This window comes from Bubalus kerabau, chromosome 3, assembly GCF_029407905.1.
Source record: "Bubalus kerabau isolate K-KA32 ecotype Philippines breed swamp buffalo chromosome 3, PCC_UOA_SB_1v2, whole genome shotgun sequence".
NCBI classification, from domain to species: domain Eukaryota; kingdom Metazoa; phylum Chordata; class Mammalia; order Artiodactyla; family Bovidae; genus Bubalus; species Bubalus kerabau.
In genome coordinates, this window is record NC_073626.1 from 16,133,792 (window position 1) to 16,151,849 (window position 18,058).

General features: G+C 40.2%; 1 protein-coding gene across 11 annotated transcripts in view; it reads left to right on the plus strand.

Moving 5' to 3' along the window:
• The window catches only part of LOC129645509 (uncharacterized), a 138,774-nt gene that overhangs the window by 105,971 nt on the left and 14,745 nt on the right, over positions 1 to 18,058 (plus strand). For 2 of the 11 annotated variants that reach the window (XR_008711395.1, XR_008711396.1), the window contains exons 4-6: positions 542 to 708; positions 10,967 to 11,138; positions 14,785 to 14,874. The exons of 1 other annotated variant lie outside the window; for it this stretch is intronic. The gene's annotated coding sequence lies outside the window, so the exon portion shown is untranslated. Of the gene's footprint in view, positions 1 to 541; positions 709 to 10,966; positions 11,139 to 14,064; positions 14,082 to 14,213; positions 14,353 to 14,784; positions 15,267 to 18,058 lie in introns of those variants that run through there. 8 more of the 11 variants (XR_008711399.1, XR_008711401.1, XR_008711402.1 and 5 more) reach the window with 6 other exon arrangements.

Genomic DNA, 18,058 nt, shown 5'->3' on the forward strand with positions numbered 1-18,058 from the left:
GTCCCCCATATTGGCAGGTGAGTTCTTTACCACTAGCACCACCTAGCATAACTGGCTATATGTTACTTTTAAACTAGCTGCTCCAGAAGTCCATAGCCTGTTGGTCGCGTACGGATACATTCAGGAAAGAGGCCAAGGTTGCAAGGACAATGTTGTGGATAGAGAGCAGAGGAGAGAAGGGCTCCCTAGGAGGGAGGTTTGGAAAGAGCTTTGGAGTTTATTAGAACTTTGGGAGAAGAGTGCCTGCTGACCCTGGGTTCTCTTTCATCAGCTCTTGGCATCCTACCCTGACTGGAGTGGGCAGGGGGCGGGCCTGTTTCTTACTCCCCTGCAGAAGCAGAGTTAGGTGTTGATGGTAGAACGTGGCATCACTGTTGGCTTTTATGGTGATCATATTCAGAGAGTGGTTTACAGACCTTTTGAAACAAAGGCAACTTATGTCCTGAAACTTGAAATCAGTTTTCAGTCAGTGCTCCTTTGCCAAGGAAGCATTTATTATAATAAGAATATATTTTCTGTGCTTGATTCCATCCATCCCCAGAGAGGTCAACTCATCAGTCATGGACTCCTAAACCTCTGCCTCTAGAGTCTCCTGAAGCCCACATTCTGTTTGCACAGAACTGCTTCAAGTCTCCATCTAGTTACTAAGGAGGAGTAAATCTCATTGGACACCAAGGTGTTTGAAAAAAACAAAAAAAAACCAACAAGGTATCTTTCTTTACCAATTGCTTTTCTCCTGTATTCTGTCTTTAGGATGTGTCCGTGTTAGAAGCTGGGACTCCTTCCTCACATCCTATGCGGTCACGAAGTCTTTCTGTTCTAGCTGCCAAGGATCCCTGGGTTCTGTCCTCCGCTCTCTGTTTTCATGGCTACAGTTTTAGTTCAGTCTTTGATCACTTCTTACTGGATAGTCACAAGAGATGCTACCTGTCTCTAGACTTCTCTCGCCTTATTGCTCCGGGGTATATAAGACCCTTTCCCAAATGGTCTAAGTCATCTTCCAGCCTCCCCAACTCATCCTGTGTGTAAAGTGCCCCAAGTTCTAGTGTTCCTGAGGAATAATGCTCTCTCATGTTCTGTCTGCACATGGACCCATCCTTCTCTTGGTTCATCTCTTTTTCTCACTTCCTCCTAGAGGTTGTCTTACATACCCCAAATCCCAGCCAAAGGTCTTCTTTGTGAAGTCAGTCAATATTCCTTTCTCTGTGGCCCCTTTGTTATATATAGTAACTAGCATGTTAAATTGTAATTGTTTATGTCTGCCCACTGACCTGGGTATTTTTCGAGGGCAGTGACTGCATCATGTCTGGCACTCAATAGTCAATAAATATTGAGTAAGCTGAAGATGGAGGCTATGAGTGTTACTTTGTGTGTTTAATGTGGATCACTATAAAAATGCATATTTTAGAGGTCTGTTGTTCTCACACTGTTTACTTTCTGGCACATTTTCCTTTGGCCTTTAAAATAACTACATTGCTACTGTTGGAGATGAGAGTATGATTTGAAATTAGAAAATTCAGCAATGCTGGCATTAGACACACTTAAAACATTAAAATGTGCCATAACCAACTTCTCCTTCAGTGACATGTTTGACAGACTATCTCAACCTTGACCTACGTTTTCATTAAGTCAAACTTTATTTTCTCTATATCGGAAAGTCTCCTAAATGTTTCAAGTGTGGAAAAGTCATTCACGTCTCAGAACTGAGATTCTTTCCATCACACTTGTCTAAACTTATCTAAGGGTAGGAGAAGGCTGGATAAGCTGGATCAGAACGAGCATATAGAATCTCAGGTTTTATGTAGTTATGTTTCAGAGCACTGATTTCTTAAAATGAATATTGCTATTAATAAATTACAAGATGATAAATAGAAAATTAAGGTGAAAGGGACCTTATTGACAATGTTGAGACTTTTTTTTTTTTTGGTGACTTATATCCAAGTGATGAAGGGCTGGTTCTTACTCACTGTGGCCTTGCCACCCTGGAGCATGGCTCAGGCTTCACGCTGCACAACAGCGTTGACAGTGTCACCGCAGGCATGGACTGTCTGACTGCCCATTTACAAATCACAATTCCAGAGACTTAACTGTCTCCTGACTTTTTTTTTTAATGCACAATGGACATAATTATATATAACTTAAAATTATCAAAATTTGTAAAAAAAAAAAAGTATAAATGAAAAGTAGCTTAAATTACATACTGAGTTTCATTTCACATATTTGGAGATTTTCTTGTTAACAGTCTCTATTTGCATTTTGGTCTGAGGATATACACTGTATGGCTGCCATCTTTTAATATTATTTGTATTTTTTTTTAAAGGCCCAAATTAAGTTTTATCTTGTTGAGTGTTTCATTTACTCTAGAAGAATGTGTATTTTGCTGGTGTTGCATGGGCAGTTCTATATACATCAACTAGATCCAGCTGATACATTATTCAATTCTTTGCTATCCTTATTGATTTTCTGTCTACTAGTTTTAACTATTAATGAGAGGGGTGTGTTGTTTGACTGTAACTGTGGATTTACTTTTGGGGGTCCGTTTTGCTTTGTTTATTTTGGACTCTTACTAAGTGCATATATATATGATTGTTAGGTCTTTTGGTGAATCTATTCTCTTATCATTATGCAGTATTCCCTCTTTATCCCAACTCTTTACCTAATTTTCCCTGATGGTAATAACTTACAGACCATCATACAGTATTACAACCAAGAAATTGACATTTATACAAATCAATTATCTTATTCATATTTATGGAATTTTACATATAATTAATTGTGTGATTTGTTAAATAAAATTTTATCACATGTAGATTTTTGTATTTACTCCCACAGTTAAGATACACAGCAGTTCCATTGCCACAAGGATCCCTTGTGTTGCCCTTGATAATCACACTCACCTCCCATCCCCCTTCTCCCAACACCCAACCCTGGCAACCACTCAACTGTTGTCCAGGTCTGTAGTTTTGTCACTTCAGGAATGTTACATGAATGAAACCATATCATAGACAAACTTTAGGAATTGGCTTTTTTTTCAGTCAGCATAAATCCCTGAAGATTCATCTGACTTGCATTTATCAGTACTTCCCTGGTGGTTCAGACGGTAAAGTGTCTGTCTACAATGCGGGAGACCTGGATTCGATCCCTGGTTTGGGAAGATCCCCTGGAGAAGGAAATGGCAATCTACTCCAGGACTATTGCCTGGAAAATCCCATAGACAGAGGAGCCTGGTAGGCTACAACCCATGGGGTCGAAAAGAGTCCGACACGACTGAACGACTTTACTTTCACTTTCAATTTTATTGCTGAGTCGTAGTCCAGTGTCTAATTTAATAAGAAACTCAGCATTGTTTAGTGGCTTTCCAGAATGGCTGCATCATTTTGAATTTGCACAACATGAACGATCGAGTTTCTCTCCATTACTTCCAGAATGTGATGTTGCCACTATGTCTTATTTTAGCCATTATGATAGGTGTGTTGTTGTTCGGTCACTAAGTCATGTCCGACTCTTTGCGACCCCATGGACTGCAGCACGCCAGGACTCACCATCTCTCAGAGTTTGCTCAAACTCATGTCCATTGAGTCAGTGATGTCATCCAACCCTCTCCTCCTCTGTTGCCCGCTTCTCCTCCTGTCCGCAATCTTTCCCAGCATCAGGGTCTTTTCCAAGGCTTGACTCTTCACAGCAGGTGGCCAAAGTATTGAACTTCAGCTTCTATATCAGTTCTTCCAGTGAATATTCAGGGTTGATTTCCTTTAGGATTGACTGGTTTGATCTCCTTTCTGTGCAAAGGACTCTCAGGAGTCTTCTCTAGCATCAGTTCTTTGGCACTCAGCCTTCTTTAGGGTCCACCTCTCACATAGATTCATGACTACTGGAACACCATAGCTTTGACTATACGGATCTTTGTAATATCACTGTGGAATTAATTTGGATGTCTCTGGCTGCTGATGTTTAAGATTTGGCATGTATTTATCTGTTACCTTCATTTCCTCTTCAGTGAGATATACTGTCGCTTAATATATAAATGAATTGCTTGCCTTTCCAGCTTTATTTTCATTGTGACTTCCATTATATATTCATTCTTTTACTTTTAAATTACCTATTTAAATATTTCTGAAGTGAATTTCTCATAGATAGCATAGTTGAGTCATTTAAAAAATCTAATATGACAGTCTGACTTTTAATTACTTTAGATCATGTAAATTTAATATAGTTACTGATGTATTTGGGTTTAGATCTACCCATTCCATTGTTTGTTCGGTATTGTCTTGTTTCTTACTTTTCCTGTCACACTTTGAGTTACTTGCACATTTTTAATATTTCATGTTAATTATGATTTTGACAAAATCTCTTTATGTAGCTTTTTAGTGGTTTTTCTATGGATGACAAAATACATGTTTAACTTTAAACATATGATTGATACCTTATTACTTCATTAGGAATGTAGAACCTGTATCTGAGAGATACCTTTGCATTTCTTCAGTGTTATTGATGTCTTCTGTGTAACATCTACACACACCGACAGTGTCATCAGGGACTATTGGCTTTCAATCATGAAACACATTGTAAAGAGCTCAAGAGGAGACTAGTCTGTATTTGTCCAGTTATTTATCATTTGTTGTTCTTCCTTTGTTCTTCTAATTTGTTTCCTTCTAGTATCATTTTCTGCTTTCTGACACTCTTCCTTTGGTGTGCGTTAGTTGCTCAGTCATGTCCAGCTCTTCTTGACCCCATGGACCACAGACCTCCTCTGACCATGAGTTTTCCAGGCAAGAATACTGGAGTGGGTTGCCACCATTTTCCTTCCTTTAGTAATTCTTTTAGAGTAGGTCTGCTGTGAATTCTTAACATTTTACTTTATTTGAGAATGTCTTTATTTCACTTTTATTACTAATGTGTTTTTACTCTGAGATGACAGTTTTTTTAAAATTGTTGTGCTATTTCTTTTTAACCTTGATGTTTTGTATGAGATAGTCACAGTCATTCTAATCATTATAATCATGTAACATATCACTTTACTTTGGCTATTTTAAATATTTATTTCTTTTTTTCCCTTTCAATTGTGGTGAAATACATATACCATAAAATTTGCCATTTTCACCGTTTTAAAGCGTACAGTTGAGTGGCATCAGTCAATTACAATGAAGCTTGTGCAGCCATTACCACTCTTTATTCCAGAACTTTGTAATCACCCAAATGGAATGTCTTTCATTTTTAGCAGTTTGTCTTAGAGTAACCCCCCCCAAATTCGTGCTGTTTGGGGTTTGCTCAGATGCTTGAATCTGACGTTAGTCTTTCTCCAGAGTTGAGAAATTTTCCACTCTTGTTTCTTCAAATGCTTTTAGCACACATTTTTTCCTGTATCTTTCAGGGACTTTGACATTAATGTTTGGTCTTCTGTTATTCAGTCACATGTCTCTGAATTTCTATTCATTTATTTTCAACTGTTTTTCTCTGTTCATATGAGATAATTTCTATTGATTTATCAACAAGTCTGCTGACATTCATTTGCCATCTCCAGGCTGCTTTTGAGTCCATCCTGTGAATTAGTAATTTTGATTATTGTCACTTCCAGTTCTAGGATTTCCATTTGTTCTTTATATTTTCTGTTTCTTTGCTGAGACTTTTATTTTAATGTTTCTTTCAAGAATGTTCATGATTGGTCATTCAAACATTTATATAGTAGCTGCCTTAAAGTCTTTGTCACTTAATTCCACCATCTGTATCATGTCGGCATTGGCATCTGTTGACTGTCTTTTCCTGTGCAAGTTGAAATTCTCATGGTTCTTGGTATGTTGAGTAATTTTGGAATCTATCCTGGATATTTTGAAGATTACATTATGAGACTCTGGATTGTGTTTAAATTTTGGGAAGAATTTTTTTTTTTTTTTTTTTTTTAACCAGTTAATTGACCTGGTTTGATTCAGGCTGCAAGTTCCAACCTAGCTCAAGATGTTGTTTCAATATCCACTTTTCAAACTCATCACCATACTCTGGTTCTGTTCTGGGTGTGTGTAACCCATTGGCCAGTGTGTGATTTGTGTAGTGGCTCATTTGTTCATTCAGTTCTGAGTCTTTGCTATGCTAATTACAGTCTCTGATCCACCAATTCTGGACTTGGTGGTGAGCCCTGAAATTCATAATCGATGTTACAGGGTCGCTTTCCTGAACATCTTCCTCTCTGCACTCTCCCTGGTACATTACAGTTCCTTAGAGTTTACTTTTCAGTCCTCGGTACTCTTGCCTGGAAAATCCCATGGACAGAGGAGCCTGGTAGGCTGCAGTCCATGGGGTCGCTAAAGAGTCAGACACGGCTGAGCGACTTCACTTTCACTTTTTACTTTCATGCATTGGAGAAGGAAATGGCAACCCACTCCAGTGTTCTTGCCTGGAGAATCCCAGGGACGGTGGAGCCTGGTGGGCTGCCGTCTGTGGGGTCGCACAGAGTCGGACACGACTGAAGTGACTTAGCAGCAGCAGCAACTCTACTGTGTTTCCCTGTTTGGACTTTTTTGAGGCTCAACCAGCAGGAGGAGAGAGAGGAAAAGAAGCAACAGAGATTGGCCTCAGCCTCTTGGGATGACGTTTCCAGTAATGGATTGAAAGATTCCCCTCCTTCAGAGTTTTCACTCCTTCTGACCCTCCATTCCTGGTAAAAGTGTTAATCGCTCAGTCATGTCTGCCTCTTTTGTGACCCTGTGGACTGTAGCCTACCAGGCTCCTCTGTCCATGGGATTCTTCAGTCGAGAAGACTGGAGTGGGTTGCCATTTCCTTCTCTAGGGGATGTTCCCAAACCAGGGATTGAACCTGGGTCTCCTGCACTGCAGGCAGATTCTTCACCATCTGAGCCACCAGGGACATCCGTTCCTGGTGACTGCCATGGAACTGCATGGGAGCAAGGTCATGAGAAAAGTGACAGAAAGGGAAGAAACAAAGAATAAAACTGGAGAATTTCCCCCCTCCTGTGAGTGTTAGGAGCGGCCTGATTTTTTTGTTTGCTTCATGAGTGATAGGGCTCCTGTAGGATCCTAGGACTTTGTCCATTCTCACCCCAATGCTCATTTCTAGGTTTCCAGCGATATTCAGGCTAGAAGATAGAGTTAGAAAATAAATGGTGAATCCACTGCCAGTTTGATTATACTTCAGATTCCAGTGGACATCTGAGGTTCACCTGCTGCTTTTTACTTCTCTTGGTTTTCAAATAGCTGCTCTGTGTCATCTACCCAGGTTTTATAGCTTTATTCAATAGTAGAGATGGGTGAGGTATGCTTATACCTTCTTACCTAGAACCAGAAATCTGACATAATTGGAACTGATTTTTGAACAGCCTAGGGGGATGGCTCTTTTCTTTCCACTCGACATGTTTGAGAGATTCAGTGATATTTACCACATTTTAGTCGTCATATAAAATTCTGTTTTAGGATATAGACTATCAAACTCTACTGTAGTTGACATAGCTTTTGGTAGTATGAATTATGATGCTGTGGACATTTTTTTATAAATCTTTTGATACATATGTGTGTACAGCTTTTTTTTTGTTACACATATGCACGTCCACACAAACTCACATGCCTTAGAAGCAAAATTGCTGGGCTGTGCTATGCAGTTTTCATATATTCAATTTTAATAGGCAGTGCCAAACAGATTTTGAGGCTACTTGTACCTTCTTGAAGTAGTGAAAGTGTTAGCTGCTCAATTGTGTCCAACTCTTTGTGACCCCATGAACTGTATCTTCTTCCACAAGTGCTACAGGCGTATTCATTTTTTCATTGTTCTATATCCTTGTCAGTGCTTGGCATTGCCAGACCTTCCCATTTTAGCCATTCTGGTGGGTGTTAGCAGTATGTCTTCATGATTTTAATTTGCATTTCCTTGTAATGGCTAAGAAGTTGACAATCTTTTATTCTGCTTAGTGGACATTTGGATACCCTCTTTTTTAAGAAGTTATTCAAATTTATTGCCCATTTTTTATTGGTTTTTTTTTTGACTTCTAAGAGTTCTTTGTATGCTTTGAAATGAACTCTGATAGTTACGTGTGTTACATATATCTTTGTCCACTCGGTGGTTTGCTTTTTTGCTCTCATAATGGTGCCTTTTGATGAACAGGAGCGATTAATATTAATTTACTCAAATTCGTCGGTCTTTTCTCCTGAGTGATGCCATTTGTGTTCTGTATAAGAACTTAGATTTCAATCACCAAATCGTGCAGCTACTCTCCTATGTGTTTTCTGTGAACTTGATCCTTTCTCACATGTAGATCTATAATCTACCTGGAATTGACTTGTATGTATGCTGTGAAATAAAGGACCACTTTTTCCCCCCTGATGGATCTCAAATTTGAACCAGCCATTTGTTGAGAATATAAAATTAAAAAAAAATGTGTGTGTGTATATATATATAAAACCATCCCTTCTCAAATGCACAGAACAGTCACCTTCATCATATATTAGCTTCTGCACATCTGGGCTCCTTTTCTCATGGTGGAGTGGGACATACTGCTGATGACTGCTGTCTCCTTTGGCTGATGGACTTTACTGCTTCCCCTCCCCTCTGCCTGGGCTCCAAACGTGGATTATCTTTGTTACCTTTTATTGTTAGATTTTAGTTGAAAAACCAGTACATACTCTCAGACCCAAAACATGTGGTGTTACCATTTCCACCTGGTTCCTTATGAATTAGGCATTCTGGTTTGTCTCTGTAGATCTAAAAGAGACTCACCTGGTAGACTTCAGCATTTCTTAAAAGCTTATATGCTGCGATATACTTTTCCTTATTTATCAGGCATGTATTGCTCAAATGATTCCAAGCCCTCAGTTTTATCTGTTAGTTATTTCTACTTCCTCCTAAGGTTTTCATCAGAGCTGCCTGAAAGAAAGATGGACTAATTTAATATGGCTTTTGCCTTCCTGTCATCTCTTTCATTGTTAGGTGAAAGCAGTTTACAATCAGAATTTTCAAACGTGGAAAAGATGGAGATAGTTGTGGGGAGCTGGTGAGGAAAAGAGTGGAGGATTTGGCTAATCCCCAGAGTTTTTAAGCTCTTCTTAAGTAATCTGGAGGCAGGTTTGAGAGTGGATTAGGACTGGTAAGAGGTGGGGAGTGTGTGGTTATTTTAGGAAACTGACTTTAACATTGTCTATTTTCCATGGATATATTTGTATTCTCTAATTTTGCTTTTGGAAACCTTCAGATGGCCTCCTTCACAAGCAAACAGTGCTTCATTTCGTCTCATATCCTGAAATGAACTTTCAGACAAGACAACTTCATCAAAAAATTGCCCTGAGTTTCCTACATGTAAAAAACAATTAGAAAAAAAAAACAACAATTAGGAACAATAAAAAGAGAATAAACATTGCATATAGTACTTAAAAAAAGACACATTAACATCTTTTAACTCTGCACTAGTTGCCAGTGTGCCTGCACACTTTTGCTAAAGGTTAACTAAATTGTTAGACATCCCTAATGGTTGGACATTGGAGCGCTGTACCCAGCTGATTGGTGTGCTAGATTTATGGAGAAGATTCTTTTAATTATTATAAGCTGAGAATGGCTAATTTTCTGAAACAAAATTGCTATATGAAGTTCTTAGCAACTGATGGAGTTAACACACACATCAGCCTGTACAAGAAAAAAACAAACGAGCTTTTGATGCTTTGAAATGTAGTAAAACTTAGTTTTATAACTACTTTTGGTATAATATTGGTAATTCAGAAGGCTTGTTTTTTCTTCTTCTTTGCTTCTACAACCATATAGCAATGCTCTGAGGACAGGAATACTATCTTCTTATAAAGAAGACAGCAGAAGCTTAGATTTCAAGGACTTGGACTCGATGGCATCAAACTAGAAAGCTGGTGATTGTAACAGCTAAAGGTCTATTTAGTGCATTCTGTTTCCTGAGAACTTTTCTAAGTGCTTTAAACATTCTAAATTTTAAATCTTCACGTTAGTCCTGTTAGGAAATGTACTATTATTATCCCTGTCCTCTTAGCCGTGGGATGTTGAGCCACGAAGACACTAAGCAGTGTATCAAGATCCTGCTGAGTACAGAAGCAGATGTAGACCAAGCTTGGGCTACACCATTATGCTGTTCTGACCAGGGCTTGGACCCATGGTTTTGATTTCAAGTTCAGGACCCTTGTTCCTTCACAGTTAGTTCACTTCAGTCTCTCAGTCCTGTCCAACTCTTTGTGACCCCATGGACTGCAGCACACCAGGCTTCCCTGTCCATCATCAACTCCCGGAGCTTGCTCAAACTCATGTTCATCGAGTTGGCGATGCCATCCAACCATCTTATCCTCCGTTGTCCTCTCTTCCTCCTGCCTTCAATCTTTCACATCATCAGGGTCTTTTCCAATGAGTCAGTTCTTTGCCATCAGGTGGCCAAAATATTGGAGCTTCAGCATCAGTCCTTCCAATGAATATTCAGGACTGATTTCCTCTAGGATTGATTGGTTTGATCTCCTTGCTGTCCAAGGGACTCCAAAGAGTCTTCTCCAAAACCACAGTTCAAAAGCATCAATTCTTTGGCTCTCAGTTTTCTTAACGGTCCAACTCTCACATCCATACATGACCACTGGAAAAACCATAGCTTTGAATAGATGTACCTTTATTGGCAAAGTAATATCTCTGCTTTTAATATGCTGTCTAGGTTGGTCATAACTTTCCTTCCAAGGAGTAAGCATCTTTTAATTTCATGGCTGCAGTCACCATCTGCAGTCATTTTGGAGCCCAAAAAATAAAGTCTGTCACTCTTTTCCATTGTTTCCCCATCTATTTCTCATGAAGTGATGGGACTGGATGCCATGATCTTCATTTTTTGAATGTTGAATTTTAAGCCAGCTTTTTCACTCTCCTCTTTCACTTTCATCAAGAGGCTTTTTAGTTCCTCTTCACTTTCTGCCATAAGGGTGGTGTCATCTGCATATCTGAGGTTATTGATATTTCTTTCTGCAATCTTGATTCCAGCTGTGCTTCATCCATCCCGCCATGCATGATGTACTCTGCATATAAGTTAAATAAGCAAAGTGACGATATACAGCCTTGATGTACTACTTTCCCAATTTGGAACCAGTCCATTCTTCAGTGTCCGGTTTTAACTGTTGCTTCCTGACCTGCATACAGATTCCTCCAAATGCAGGTAAGGTAGTATGGTATTCCCAGCTCTTCAAGAATTTTCCACAGTTTGTTGTGATCCACACAGCCAAAGGCTTTGTCGAAATCAGTAAAGCAGAATTCGTTGTTTTTCTGGAACTCTGTTGCTTTTTCTATGATCTAATGATGTTGGCAATTTGATCTCTGGTTCCTCTGCCTTTTCTAAATCCAGCTTGAACATTTGGAAGTTCTTGGTTCATGTACTGTTGAAGCCTGCCTTGGAGAATTTTGAGCATCACTTTGCCTAGCATGTGAGATGAGTGCAATTGTGCGGTAGTTTGAACATTCTTTGGCTCCTTCACAATAGTGTTATGTAATAATAATGCTGGTGATGATGTATATGGGTTGGGATACCCCACTCATCAGTCATGAGTCTTGAATTGGAACCTTGTAGGTCCTAAATCTGTTTCTGCTCAGTGCCCAGTCTAGTGGTAGGGATAGAAATGTCTGAATTGATTGGAATTCAAATCTGGTTCCATTTTTTGCCGTCTCATCTTGTGTTTTCACTATTTGTCAATGCACTCCCCTTGCTGCTCTCCAGATGGTCGCATCATCTTTCTGTGGTCACTCATGTGTCCCTCATCCCTGTTCTCACTGCTGCCGTCCCTCTGTCCATCCATCCATCCGAAGGCCTAGCCTTATGTCGCATCTGTGACAGAGGCACGTGCTGCGTTTCTCGCTGTCCTCGGAATTCATTGACCCCATCGAACATTTCCAGACAGTGCTCTTCAGGCTTCTGTGCTCTGTAATGCTTGTGTTTGTGCGTGTCATGTAGAGTTCCCAAACCCTAGATTTCAGGCTGCGCAGGGAGAGGGCTTTGTCTTTTTTCTTTACAGATTCTTGAGCCTGTTGGGAATCCTGATTCTGTCTCCATAAATGTCTGTCCCTGCATCATGTTACTTTGTCCCAATAACTGACTTCTTAGAATCGTGTTTCCTTATAGGGCATGTTCCCTCTATTATTTTTCTAAATCTTAATTGCCCTTGGACTTCTGATTCTCTGTTTAAGTATGTTGTTGCTGCTGCTGCTGCTAAGTCACTTCAGTCGTGTCTGACTCTGTGCTACCCCAGAGACGGCAGCCCACCAGGCTCCCCCGTCCCTGGGATTCTCCAGGCAAGAACACTGGAGTGGGTTGCCATTTCCTTCTCCAATGCATGAAAGTGAAAAGTGAAAGTGAAGTCACTCAGGTTGTCTACTTGAAAGTTACACAATTGTGTCCAACTCCTAGCGACCCCATGGACTGCAGTCTACCAGGCTCCTCCATCCATGGGGTTTTCCAGGCAAGAGTACTGGAGTGGGGTGCCATTGCCTTCTCCACTGTATAAGTATAAAGTATAAGAATTACTGGGAATGTTGTCTTCTTCATTCGGAAGGCTCAAGATGTCTAGTTGTCTTTTTACGATTTTAACAGCCATTGATAATTATTACCCAGATGGGTTTTTTTCATTAGGATTTCCAAACTGGCAATGTACTAATTCCTCAGTTATTAGCTGTGATAGTTTGATAGACTATAGACTGTAATTTAACGTTCTGTTGGCAAATGTTTTAGGTCTTCTGATTTAATCTCTGCTGTGTCTTTAGATGCCATTTATCATTCCCTACAGAGTTTACTTATACTTCCTTTTTAAATAATATTTTTAAATACCTTAACCCTATCCATTAAACAACTTCCCTCATCTTGTTTCTGTTTTGTAGATTTTTTACTTTACCCAATTTAACTTAAAAGGCTATTAAGTTCTTAATCAAAATTACTGATATTTTGCAGATTTTTTATTGTTCCTTATGTTCCCATGCTTTTTTTAATCCATTGGCTTCACTTTATTTCTCTGAAGTGCTTTAATATTTGCTTTTGTTGATTTTTGTTTTACCATCATTTTTCTTAGGTCTTTTCTTTGGAGAATTTTTAAAAAATTTATTTGATACAGCAAATACACACATACTGTATGTGTATGTTATGAAACATAATATTAAATGAATACACAGTAATTCACCACAGACTTTCCTAATGCAGTCCAGTTTACCTCTCTGTAATCCTTTACTTCCTCCCCAAAGGAAACCACTGGTCTGAATTTAGTCTTTTTTTTTTTTGCCCTAATACGCACACACTCTGCGGAAAAAACACACTCTTTGGGTTTTCAAAAATAGGTTTAAATATGTTTTAAAAATAGGTTTAATAGATTTAGAGTTGCCTATATTAGAATGTCATAAAACTGGTGCACGTTGCAGTCTTCTATGCTGTATTCATTCAAAATCATGTCTCTGTGATTTATCAGTAATACCTGTAGCAGCATGTTTTCTGCTATAGAAATGAATATTATATTCTGCATATACTACAGTATATTTGTTCTCCCATTGGTGAGCTTTTGTATTTTTTGCTAGCTAGACGTGCTCTTAGGAATACTCTTGTGCTTATCAACTGATGCACATATTCCAGAGTTTCTCCAGGGCATAAACCTTGGAGTGAAACTGCTTGCTTATGGAGTATGCTCAGTGGCCTGTGAGGCATCAGATTCGTCCACCATTGGTTTAGATAGCTCTGGATTCCAGCATCCTGTGGTTTACCATTTTGCTAGTTGGTGTTTTTTGGTCTGATTCTAGTCCAGGAAGGTATTTATGATTTTGTCTCTTGGGACTTCTCTGTTAATATTTGCGATGGATTTGGAACCATGGGATATGTCCCTTGTGAACTTCAGGCACCATCATAATGAGCGGTCACCAATATTTACATCTTCAAATGTTTAGTGGTCAGAATGGAGACCCTTTGGAATTTTAAGGTTTGACTCCCTTATATGATGATGCAGCTAGAATTTTAACAACTGTGTTTATCTGTAAGAAATGAGGAAGCGCAGCTTTACTATTCTGAGTTTAATATGTATCATTGTTTTTCAACTGAGGGTGACTTTTGTCCACAGGACGTTTGCCCATGTCTAAAGCTGGTGATGGTTTAGTCGCTATGTCATGTCTGACTGTTGCGACCCCATGGACTGTGGCCTGCCAGGCTCCCTGTCCATGGGATTCTCCCGGCAAGAATACTGAAGTGGGTTGCCATTTCCTTCTCCAGCTGATCTTCTCGGGCTCAGAAACTTGAATGTACATGAAAGCGATTGGTCTTCATGTTTTGGAAGTACCAACACTAAAATCTGATGGATTCACGGCACTTTTGATTTTTCCTTTCATGTCATAGGCTTTAGAATGCTCAGGTAATAAAACTTAGCAGATTATTTGCATAAATTCTATGAAGTGTTCAATTAGTATGAAATGAGAGATTAACTATCAAGAAGTAACATGTGCTGATCTGCTCAGCTATATGAAAAAAAAGCCAGATATGCAAGAATTTTCTATTTTTGTAAATGTTGGTGGGCGTTCTTCCTGTCCTAAGATGCTCAAGATGACTGCTCTTCCCAACCATCTCAGCCTCTGGTCAGGAATGACAGGGAGGCATGCCCATACATATCAGAAATGGCTGATGTGCGTGGGGGTGGAATTTGGTACTTGGATTTCACTGAATTTGGGAGGAAAAAAAAAAATCATGCCTCCCACTCCTTGATGGGCCCCAGCTCAGCCATGGGGCCACCAATAAATGTGAATGAGCAGGAAGTTCCCAAGTCTGACTTGCTTCCTTTCTGTTGTAGGTCTCTCCCAGTCTAACTGCTGAAACCTGAGAGTGGGCTCTAACAAAGAAGGCTGGAGGGCGACGGAGAAAAGGCAGATAGCAGCAGAATGTAATCAGCATTTTATTACCATCCTCAGGAAGCAGGAATGGGGGGGGAAAAAAAGAGATTGGAGCAAGGAAAGTTAATTATGTGAGCTTATTTGACAGGAAATTACTAAATACAAACAGACAGAAGAAACACATTTTAAAGCAGGGTAGGAAATCTCAAGTTACTTCTCTTGTATGTATTCAAAACCCCCAAAGCAAATTCTGAAAATAGTAGTTTAAACAAAAGCTATCTTATCTGATAAAAGTATTTCAAACACAAAGGGAAATTTATATATTGGGCAGGCAGTCTTAAACTGATTTTGTTGATAACATTGCATATTTAATTGTGGGAAAACCCTTGCTCAGATGTCTGAATTTTATCTTGTAAATGTTTTGAATTTATTTTAAATCTGGCATTTCACCTCTGTCAAGGTGTGTCTGTGTACGTGTGCCATCCTGGAAGATTGTGTGTGTGTGTGTGTGTGTGAAACGAAAAATACCTCTGCCTGTTTCTTTTTAGGGTATCAGCATTTTTTATTTTTGGGGGTGCATGTGGTATTATCAGTATTTCCAGAAGCACGTTATATCAGTAAAGCACAAAGAACTGAGAAAGCGTTATCTAAAATATTTATTCCCAGAGGTCATATATTTTTAGATGTTTTAATTATTCTGCCTTTGATATAATATCATTTGGTGCTTTGCAACAGTTGGGAAGGTTGGCAGAATTGTAAATCAGCCAAGTGTTTTTGATAGTGTTTTTCTGTAAAAGACTCCGGAGATTAGGGAGAGGGACCTTTCCTACCCTTAATGACTTCTGGTTCTCTAACGGCCTCCTGCTGAGTGATCCTTGTTGTGGACTTAGTAAGGAGTGCCAGAGGTGGGGGCTGAATACTCCACTCCTTTCTGTGAAGGCTGCCATTCTCCCCTCTTTGTGAAGAGCCATGCCATAGAAACAGTCTGGGTGAACGTAAAAGTGCACCGTCTGTGGATAAAGTTACACATTCCGAGTTCAAAGAAGAAGCAATATTTTGAAAACTTAAATGGAGCTCGACGTCTGCATTCCTTTTAAAAGGCCAACACCTGTGGAAGGAATGTTTCCACTTGACCTTCAACGGTGGAGCAGGGCAAGGCACTTAGATGTGATGGTGGTCAAGAAAGAGGGCTTCTCACACAGCAGCCTCTCTCGGGGCAGCACCTGTCCTGTCTGTTGTCAGGGCAGGACAACGTGGCAAACAGTCAGGGATAGTCAGTGCCTTCTCGGCCTTACTTTGAAGAGCTGGCTTTGTATCCCACTGTCTCATGGTGATGGATGAGTGGGTGCAGATAATGTGAAATAAGCCACAACCTCTCGAAGCAGTCAGGCTTCCATGTGGCAAGTCCTGGGAAACCCTGGGCAGACAGTGTTTTAGAACACTTAGGTGGAGTCCTCTGTGAGTAGTCCTCGAAGATCCAGACATCACTGATGTTGCAGACAGAGGCTCATCATGCATAAATAATTCCTTAGGATGGAGTTGGCCGCCTGGAGTGGTGCTTCGACTCCTTTAGGCTACTTAGACTCGCTCAGCAGTTGATTGTGGTGTCTGAAGGGGCAAGCGCACGATTCGACATCAGGAAGAAAGTTACACATAGAACATTCTTTAGGAGCAAGGGATTTATTAGCGTACGCCACTTGTGATGCGGAAGTGTGGAGGTCTGGGTCCTTTGTCGTTTGTCATCAATTCCTCGTGTGTTCTCATGCCAGGAACTGTTGTTGAGGCAGGGAATACAGCATTGAGCTGTAGTTCATGTGGTCTGTGCTTATTAGAGCACGTGGCTCATTGGCGTGTGATCATGCCCTCTCTACAACCAGTTTGGTGATCTTGGGCACGTGACAGTTTCTCTCTACCTCAGTTTATTTGTATAAATTAGGTGGTTTTCCCAGATGACTTGTAAGTTCTGGTGCAGTGCTGATATTTTCTGGATATGTACTTTTGTCATGAAGTATTTTTATCCTTGAAGCCTGGCTTGGTGCTTCAGCAAGTTAGTGAAAAAGGTGGTGTAGGCTAGACCAGCTTCAATGGTTATATTCGAAGTAGGATCATGGGTTTGATTTCCATGGAGACTAGCTACCTTTTCTGAGTTCATACCACTTTTGTGCCTTCTAGCTGTTTGATGGGCTTGTTTCTGGGTCCACGTGGTTTCCTAAAATGCAACGTTATTTTTAAAGAGGAAACATAGATTTATGTGGATGTTGGAGGCATTCAACAGTCCTAAAACATGGTCTTCAAATACAAGATTATTGTCACGTGCACTTTGCTGAGATGCAAGCTCAGCACAGTTGGGTTGTATTTAGCTGGAATTCAGTTCTAGGCGACAGAACTGTGCTTGGGACTGGGCTATGGAAGTGTGGATCTTCTAGGGTTTAATATTACTGGTAATGTTGATGAGCTCAACTGTTAATTACATCAGCTGGTTTTGTGAATAAAGTTTTATTGGCACAAAGAGATGTCCACATTCACGTATTATTTATAGCTGTTTTGGGGCTGCTACTGCTGCTGCTGCTAAGTTGCTTCAGTCATGTCTGACTGTGCATCCCCAGAGACGGCAGCCTACCAGGCTCCTCTGTCCCTGGGATTCTCCAGGCAAGAACACTGAATTGGGTTGCCATTTCCTTCTCCAATGCATGAAAGTGAAAAGTGAAAGTGAAGTCGCTCAGTCGTGTCCGACTCTTAGCAACCCCATGGACTGCAGCCCACCAGGCTCCTCTGTCCATGGGATTTTCCAGGCAAGAGTTACTGGAGTGGGGTGCCATTGCCTTCTCCACTTTTGGGGCTATAAGATCACAACTGAGTAGTTGAGACAAAGCTGAAACCAAAAATATTTACTGTCTGGCCCTTAACAGAAAGTTTGCTGTCACCTGGATTATGGGATATGCTTATAGAATTCAGTCTCAGTCACTAGTCTTTAAGGTTGTGTAGGGCCATAATGTGGACTTGGCAAGTTGCAGTAGCGATAAAGAACCTGCCTGCCCAGTGCAAGAGATACAAGACACACGTGTTCAGTACTTGCATTGGGAAGATCCCCTGGAGGAGGAAATGCCAACCTGCTCCAGTCCTCTTGCCTGGAGAATCCCATGGACAGAGGAGCCTGGTGGGCTACAGTCCGTGGGGTTGCAAAAAGTCAGATATGACTGGGCACGCATGCATGCAACATGAGAGAAGCTATGA